This window comes from Ahaetulla prasina, chromosome 1 (genome assembly GCF_028640845.1).
Source record: "Ahaetulla prasina isolate Xishuangbanna chromosome 1, ASM2864084v1, whole genome shotgun sequence".
Lineage (NCBI taxonomy): Eukaryota > Metazoa > Chordata > Lepidosauria > Squamata > Colubridae > Ahaetulla > Ahaetulla prasina.
This window is the reverse complement of record NC_080539.1, coordinates 24,186,736-24,196,268: the sequence shown is the minus strand read 5'-3', so window position 1 is coordinate 24,196,268 and position 9,533 is coordinate 24,186,736.

Sequence of the window (9,533 nt, the reverse complement as noted above, 5' to 3'; positions counted from 1 at the left end):
CCAAGGTCCCTTCCAATTCCCTTCCAATTGTTATAATAATAACAATTATTTATTATAAATCAAGGGCTACCTGTTATCACATCTCTGTTGCTTGTGGGCCAGGTCCATTTCATAATATTTGGCTTCTTTTGAGTGACCAGATCTAAGGAAACTAGAAGCAAATTTTAGGATTTGTATCCCTTCAGGGCTTGTGTCATATTAGGCTCTGATGTTAACAGTAACATTTTCAATGGAAAGTAAGGCCTGAGGCCTCAAGAGCTGAAAAGAGTAATAGTAATGGTTGGAAATCAATATCATTTCATTCAGTAAAATAAAACCTGGTTATACTGGTTACCCTGCTTTTACCTCCAAGTTGTCCTGGCATTTATGACATTGTACTTACCGTAAATATAATATAAATTGTACTTAATATAGCATTAATCATAGACCTTAAATTCCTACTAGATAGGATACTCGGCTGTAGCAGAACTAAGAACCTGAGAGTTCAGAAATCAAATAATTTTGGGATTATACAGGTAGTCCCCGATTTACAACAGTTCATTTAGTGACCATTCAAAGCTACAATGGCACTGAAAAAAGTGGCTTACAACATGACCATAGGGATGTGGTCAAAATTCATATGCTTGGCAACTGACTCGTATTTATGATGGTTGCACTGTCCCAGGGTCATGTGATCACCTTTTGCAACCTTCTGATTCACTTAACAACCATGTTACTAATTTAAAAACTGCAGTGATTCATGTAACAACTGTGGCAAGGAAGATCATAAAATGGGACAAAACTCAATGACTGTCTCACTTAACAACAGAAATAGTGGGCTCAGTTGTGGTCGCAAGTTGAGGACTACCTCTACCGACTCTGGCTCTGGATGGGGTTGTGCTCCCTCAGAAAGTCTTGGCTTATCTTTGTCTTCTGGGGGAAGATGACCGACTGGAGGCAGCTCCATGGAAAAGAGGGGGCAATTTAAAGTTTAAAATTAAGGAAGGAAATAAAAATGACTATCCCAGATAACAATTGAAATTATTTGCTTTTGTAGGCTTCACAAAGGAGACTGTTTAAAGTATTGAAGACTTTTGTAACAAAAATCAACAATCATCTGAGTGGATTAGAGAGAGAGAGATTTCTCTGTAGAGAGTATTCTGTACTCTGAAGGAAAAAAGGAATACAAAGTCAGTTTATTTGACTAGAGATTAAAGGGGACTTGCTCTTTTTGGAAAAATATGGTATACTGGATATGCTTATATACAAAAGTTGTTAAAATACTTTCCCATATAGCTATTTTATCTATCCTTATAGTATTTAAACTGGGTTTATATTTAATAGTTTTTGAAATTCTTACTCTCTGAGGTTGTTTGTTTGCTTATAGATATTTTGTTACCTGACTTAGTAATATCATCAATGATTGTGAGGTTTACTCTCTGTTTAAAATAGAATAGAATAGAATAGAATAGAATAGAATAAAATAGAATAGAATAGAATAGAATAGAATTTTTTATTGGCCAAGTGTGATTGGACACACAAGGAATTTGCCTTGGTGCATATGCTCTCAGTGTACGTACATAAAAGAAAAGATACATTCGTCAAGAATCGTAAGGTATAGTCAGAGGTTACAAGTAAGCAATCAGGAAACAATCAATATCAATATAAATCATAAGGATACAAGCAACAAAGTTACAATCATACAGTCATAAGTGGAATGAGATGGATGGTGGGAACGATGAGAAGATTAATAGTAGTGCAGACTTAGTAAATAGTTTGACAGTGTTGAGGGAATTATTTGTTTAGCAGAGTCAATCCCAAACTGTTCACACACAGGACATTGGAAATACTCACAGCTGCTACAGAGGCCCTAATTCATCCTCAAGTGATTTAAAGCAAGGATTTTCTCGGATGGAAAAGAAGCCACCTTCATTAGGAATAAAGCTATGGGCTGTTGACTTGGATTGCTGCTATACTAAGCAATGGAACCAAAAGCAAAGTTAAGGATACATTTTCTTCCTTTGTGGAAATGGTAGAATGGAAGTGCATACACATTAGTTCACATTTGGGATGGCTATTGGCATTGTGAGAATAAATAGTTGGTAGGGTCAGCTGGTAGATTTTTGCAACTGTATGAAAGTGCCCAAGGTTTACACAATCATGATGAAGCCTGACAGCATTCCAAAAGTCAACTACATTGTCTTGATTAAGACTCTTCTGGGGCATTAAGCAAAATCTGCTGAATGAATTTTAATTCTTGTTTTTGCATCTCATCCTAATTTACAACTGTTCTGTTGACTTCCTAGTATAAATATGCAAAAGTGACACAAAGCTGTCTATGCGGCTGGTTTCGTGTAGCACCCAACATTTTCTCACACACCTTTGAGAATGTGTGGAGAGCGAAACTTTGCAGGGAAATGAATGGATGTTGATGAAATGAGCAAGCCTCAATGACTAGAATCTGAAGAGGCTTGAGATCAAATGAAGGTTGGAAGGAAATCTAAGCAAGGCTTTGATGACCCTGAAATACAGCAATAGCAACAGCACTTAGATTTAAGGGGCGTGCATAAGAACACAAACGTGCCTACCTTTCCTGTCTTATTGTTTCCTTTTGTTATATCCAATTAATATAGTTATTACATACTCATACTCATATATATGTTTATATATTGTATAGTTATTTCATACTTATGCTTATATATACTGTGTGACAAAATAAATAAATAAAATAAATAAATTATATACCTCTTCACAGTGCTTTACAGCCCTCTCTAAGCAGTTTACAGGGTCAGCCTATTGCCCCCCAGCAATCTGGGTCCTCATTTTACTGACCTCGGAAGGCTGAGTCGAACTGGTGAGAATCGAACTGCCAAATTGCAGTCAGCTGGCAGTTAGCAGTAGTAGCCTGCAGTACTGCACTCTAACTACTGTGCCACCACAGTAATTGATTTGATGAAGTGATTTGAAGGCCTAGATGCAGACCTACAAATCTGGAAATAACATTTCTGCCTACATGCTAAATTTTTATTATTGCTGCATATTTTGGATTAAATCATAGTCCGTGACTCAAGACAAACTGAACTCTTGAATGCCTAGGCCAGTGGTGGGGTTCAGCCAGTTCACACCTATTTGGGAGAACCAGTTGTTAACTTTCTAAGCAGTTTGGAGAACCGGTTGTTGGAAGAAATCTTATTTTGGGGGTTTTCCCCACTTTACAGGGTTAATCCTGTAAGGAAGGCAGGAAGGAAACATTCTGGTGTTAGACTAGAAACATCTAATCTTTATTGCCCTGCTTACAGAAACTGCCTCTCTGGTTAACCCTTATTACATTGTAACAGCTAAGGTGAAGCGCCCATCGACATGAGGGATGTTTAGTTGGCCACGCCCACAAGGTCAATTTGGGATTTAAAATGCCTCCCCCACCCCCATTCCTTCACCTCAAATACTTATTCTCCATTGTTATTTTAACAAAAATATGGTGGCAAGCTTCTTTACGGTTGGAATAGGTTGGATTTCCCTAGTCCAACAGAGTTAGCTATTTGGCAACATCACAGATGTTGATTGAGAATGGGGTAAGTACTTCCTATGATCAGGAAAATACTTTCAGCTGCATTTCATGATTGGCAGGAAGACAATAAAGGATTGCTTTTTCATGTGCCAAAATGAATAGGGAGAGCTTGTTTGTTTATTTTCTGTGGCATAATTGCAAGCATGAAATAACTTCAATTGCTCATTCCTTTGATTTCAAATGGATGAAACTGTTATGAAAAGGCTACTTATTCAAGCTGAAAAGCACGTGTGCGTGTCATACATAATTATACCAATTTGAATCATCCTGCTTCAAAACCCAAAAAGGTGGATCTGGAAAAACAAGAGATATTGATATCTATTAGGAGGACTTGTTTTCAGCAATGAAGATAACTCAGTGATGTCATCAAGTTTTACCTTAAATTTAGGGGATTCTTTACAATCGATTTCCTAATCGTAGTCTTTTAATCTCAGTCTTTGCTGCACTAAGGCTGGATATTATGTAATTTGAAACTTTTAAAAAGGGGTAACTGGGCAGTCCCATACATTCTGATATTTTACAGGTAGAAAAAAGTAAAGATAAAAGGGTGTGTTTGTGACCACGCATGACTATATGTCGAGGCGCATGGAATGCGCTTACCTTTCCACTGAAGTGGTATCTATTTATCTACTCACATTTACATGCTTTTGAACTGCTAGATGGGCAGGAGCTGGGGCAAGTACAGGTATAGGAGCTCACCCCATTGTGTGATGCTTGAGTCTTAAACCCGGGCTTGTCTTTAACTGCTGAGCCATCGTATATAAATTTGTATACAAATTTGTATACAAATTTGTATATATAAATATATGTATATAAATTTGTATAAATTTATATACAAATATACATTTGTATATAAATATACAAATAGGATGAAGACTATTGCTAACATAGTGTAAGCCGCCCTGAGTCTTCGGAGAAGGGCGGGATATAAATGCAAATTAAAAAAAATCGTGCCCTCCCCTTACAGCTGGAAATAAGGACATTGTTATCTTTTTAATAGCGCCCAATACTAATGCTATAAACTTTATCAGCATGCTCACCTAAAATAGGAATCATGCATTACGATATCTAAGGTGTGTCAAATTTTTCAACTTTCAATTTCCAAACATTAGAAACATGCCTCAAAAGCTGTGACATGCCTTGCAGATTGTAAAGATATTTTGGTTACTTTAATATAATTTAGTTGCGCTTGGTAAGTAATTACTTAAATATCACAACTTTTTAACATTTTGTTATTCATTTTCATACTAACCATTTCTTACAATTTAATTGAGATTAAAACGTAGACCTTCCTTTCCCTCCATTCCTATTTATTTTGCTGCTGCTGCTCAAGTGCAAAACTCCTTTTTACCCAACATCATCAAATAGATTATGGACAGTACCATTTCATGCAAACCAGTAGTGGGTTCCACTTACCTTTGCTACCGGTTCGAAATTGGGAGCGTGCGTGTGCGTGCTTGCTTCGCTTGCATGCGGCACTTCTGCACATGTGCAGAACCTTCAAGCGTCCATAATGATATCCGGGTGGGTGGGCGGAGCTTCCCGCTGCAGCCACTATCGGTTCGCCTGAACTGGGGTGTACCAGTAGAAACCCACCACTGATGCAAACACTATTCCTGAGACATCTAAATTGGTAAATTTCATCCTAGATTAATCTAAAGTAACTCATCGGTTGTCATGCTGTAAAAATAGATTACTGTTGTGTCTTGCCCGCTCTCACAGCAGCCGGGGCCTTCTTATCTGCTCCCGAACACGGAGGAATGTATGCCTCCCGGCCCCAGTCCTGGCTCCATGCCCAGACAAGCTGAAGAGGAGGGGGCACCTCCCGGTCCCAGCCCTGGCTCCATGCCCAGGCAAACGGAGCAGCTAGACCCCTCCCCCTCCTCCACAGCATGTGAGCCTGAGGAAGGTTTATTTCCAACAGCTGCTGATTGGAGTGACCCTCGCATCAGAAGACTGGATAGGTGGAGGCAACAGAAGGAAGGGAGGGGCAGGCCTTAATGAGTGCTGAGTCATGGAGCCACACCCCATGGCCTATATAAAGGATCTGCTTTCTGGCAGTCTCTGAGTCAGGCAAAGTCGAACTTATCTTGCTGAAGTCACTTTCTGGTCTCCTGCCTGCTCTGAGGACTTTGCTAGGACTTTGGGCAGAGCTGCAGAGGCAAGCCTGATTCGGATTTCCCTGACCCGGCCATCAGCGGAGGAGTGGGACACGACAATTACCAAGAAAGGTAATCATATGCCCCATCTCCTTTCTGACAAAATATCCTAAGAAGTTCCTAAAAAAATAATTTTCAACGACTATATCTCTGCCCTACTTAATTTTCAGCATATATTCCCCCCCTCTGTGATGCGGAACAAGAAAGGGGTGGGTGGAGTCTTGGTTTATAGTAGAAATCCTGTTTGAGCTACCATAATACAGGTAGTTCTTGATTTACCACCATTCATTTAGCAACCAAAGTGACAATGGCACAGAAAGAAGGGATTTACAACCAGTCCTTGCACCTGCAACTTTTGCAGCATCTCCACACTCAAGTGATCAGAATTTGGGGCTTGGCGATGTATTTGTGACAGTTGCAGCAACTTGGGGTCATGTGAAGGGGCCTCTGGTGGCTCAGCAGACTAAGTCTGACTGTTATTAACACAGCTGCTTGCAATTACTGCAAGTTCAAGTCCCACCAGGCCCAAGGTTGACTCAGCCTTCCATCCTTTATAAGGTAGGTAAAATGAGGACCCAGATTGTTGGGGGCAATAAAAGCTGACTTTGTATATAATATACAAATGGATGAAGACTATTGCTTAACACATTGTAAGCTGCCCTGAATCTTCGGAGAAGGGCGGGATATAAATTCAAATAAAAAATAAAATAAAAAATTGCATCATTCCCAGCTGGCTTCTGACAAGCAAGGTCAATGGGGGAAATCAGATTCATTTAACACCCACACAGGGATGAAATGTTCCCAGTTCGGACCAGATCGCCTGATGTGGCAGCGATGATGGTGGCTGGTTTGGAGAACGAGTAGGAAAAAACCCTGCCCCCCCCCACATGGCCAGCTGAACCGCGCAATCATCAGAGGTTTTTTTTTTTTTCACTTTTAAAAGCATTTTTTCTTCGGCTGAAAAAATGCTTTTACAAGTAAAACAAAAAGCCTCTGATGATCGCGCAGCTCAGCTGGGATCGTCAGAACCTTTTAAAAGCATTTTTTCTACAACTTCTTCATCCAAAGAGGTTGTAAAATAATCCTTTTAAAAGCTTCTGACGATCAGGCAACTCAGCTGGGATTGTTTGGCATTTGTTTGTTTGGTTTTTTTTGCTCTGGTAAGAGGCAATGCAGTTGTGGTAGCTTTCCACACTCCTTTGCCGTGGTTAAATTTAGAAACCAGTTGCCTCCCAATTGACTGAGTCACATGAGATTATTACATGCTGCCAAAGTTTTTAGCCAAGTCTATTAAATGGGGCAGAGATTAACTAGGGCAGCCATGTTTGGTAAACAAAGCCACACAGAAAGCATTATAGGAAATGCTAATATCACTCTATAAAGCCTTAGTAAGACCACACCTAGAATACTGCATCCAGTTTTGCTCACCACACTATAAAAAAGATGTTGAGACTCTAGAAAAAGTGCAGAGAAGAGCAGCCAGGCTGATTAGGGGACTGGATTAGGGAACATGATGAACGGTTGCAGGAACTGAGCATGGCTAGTCTACTGAAGAGAAGGTCCAGGGGAGACATGATAGCAGTGTTCCAATATTTGAGGGGCTGCCAGAGAGAGGAAAGGGTCAAGCTATTTTCAAAGGCACCTGAAGGCCAGACAAAGAATAATGGATGGAAACTGATCAAGGAGAGATTCAAGCTAGAAATAAAGAGAAATTTCCTGACAGTGGGAAAAATCAACCAATGGAACAGCTCGCCTTCAGAAGTTGTGGGAGCTTCATCACTGGAGGCTTTCAAGAAGAGTTTGGACTGCCACTTGTCAGAAATGGTGTAGGGTCTCCTGCTTGGGTGGGGGGTTGGACTAGATGACCTACAAGGTCCCTTCCAACTCTGTTAATCTAATCTAAATGTATTTCCTTAAGACTCTTGAAGCGAAAGAGGCTCAAAAGAAGAGATTTTAGACATAGTCTGATTTAATTCAGCTTCTCTCGGTCATATATTCTTATCCATCCACTGCTTCTTGTTCTGCCTTCAAGTGCTTTGAAGCAGAGTCTCAACAGGTCTAAGAGACTTCAACTCCCAGAGTCCCTCAGCCAGCAAAGCTGGCTGAGGAACTCTGGGAGTTGAAGTCCACAAGTCTTAAAGGGACCAAGGTTGGAGACCCCTGCTTTGGAGAATAGCTTGATTCTCTCTTCTTTGCGGCAGCCCCTGATATATTGGAACACTGCTAATATATATATTAGTCACCTACGCAGAAGAGATTGAAGACCTATGTTTCCAAGTTGATTAAATGTCATTTTTATACTTTGCTCTAGAATTATCCCAAGTTTGTCTGTGAGATTGATTGGTGTCTAGTTTGCTTTATTTTCTCTCCCCACCCTCCCCGCTTGAAGACAGGGGTAAAATGTGATCTTTCCCAGATATTAGAAAATCTTTTCATCCTTCCTGGTTCTGGAAGCAGACTCTGGTTATCTCCTCCTATTTGCTCACTCTGGGATTAAATAAATTTGGGATTACAGGTAGTCCTTGATTTACAACTATTTGTTTACAACTTAAGTTACAATAGTATGGAAAAAAGTGATTTACGATCAGTCCTCGCACTTACGACTGTCTCAGCATCCCGACCATCACATGCTTAAAATTTGGTTGCTAGTAACCAGTCTGTATTTCGGACGATTGCAGCATCCCGAAGTCATGTAGTCATCATTTGGGACCTTCCCAGCTGGCTTCTGACGAGCAAAGGCAATAGGGCAAGCTGGATTTGCTTAACAAGTGCGTGATTCACTTAACAACTGCAGTGATATGCTTAACAACTGTGGCAAAAGAAATTGTACAATCAGGGCAACTCACTTAACAATCTTCCTCACCTAGGAATGGAAATTCTGGTCACAATTGTGGTCGTAAGCTGAGGACTAAAGTTGAGGTGCAAAAGTTGGCTTGAAACTCAACATTAAGAAAACTAAGATCATGGTATCCAGCCCGCTCAATTCTTAGCAAATAGATGGGGAAGAAATAGAGGTAGTGACAGATTTTATTTTGCTGGGCTCCAAGATCACTGCAGATGGGGACTGCAGCCAAGAAATTAAAAGATGCTTGCTCCTGGGGAGAAAAGCTATGGCAAATCTAGACAGCATACTAAAAAGCAGAGACATCACCCAGCCAACAAAAGTGCGTATAGTCAAGGCTATAATTCTGTAAAAGAGTTGTTAATGCTTAGAACTCACTACCTGATTCTGTAGTCTCTTCTCAAAATCCCAAAATCTTCAACCAAAAACTGTCTACTATTGACCTCACCCCATTCCTAAGGGGCGTGCATAAGAGCACAAAAGTGCCTACCGTTCCTGTCCTATTGTTCCCTTTCATTATATCAAATTAATACTTTTGCTTATATATATACATATTTTAGACTATATTTTATATTTTATACATATTCTAGCCTATATATATGTTTATATGATGTGTTGTTGTTTTTATGACAATGCTTGCATATACAAAATAAAAAAAAAAAGGCTCTGGTTTTCCCAGTTGCAATGTATGGCTGTGAAAGTTGGACCATAAGAAAGGCTGAGCGCCAAAGAATTGAGGCCTTTGAACTCTGGTGCTGGAGAAGATTCCTGCGAGTCCCTTGGACTGCAAGGTGATCAAACCGGTCAGTCCTAGAGGCGATCAACCCTAATTGCTCTTTAGAAGGCCAGATCCTGAAGATGAAACTCAAATACATTGGCCACCTAATGAGAAGGAAGGAATCACTGGAGAAGAGCCTAATGCTGGGAAAGATTAAGGGCAAAAGAAGAAAGGGACAGCAGAGAATGAGGTGGCTGGATAGAGTCA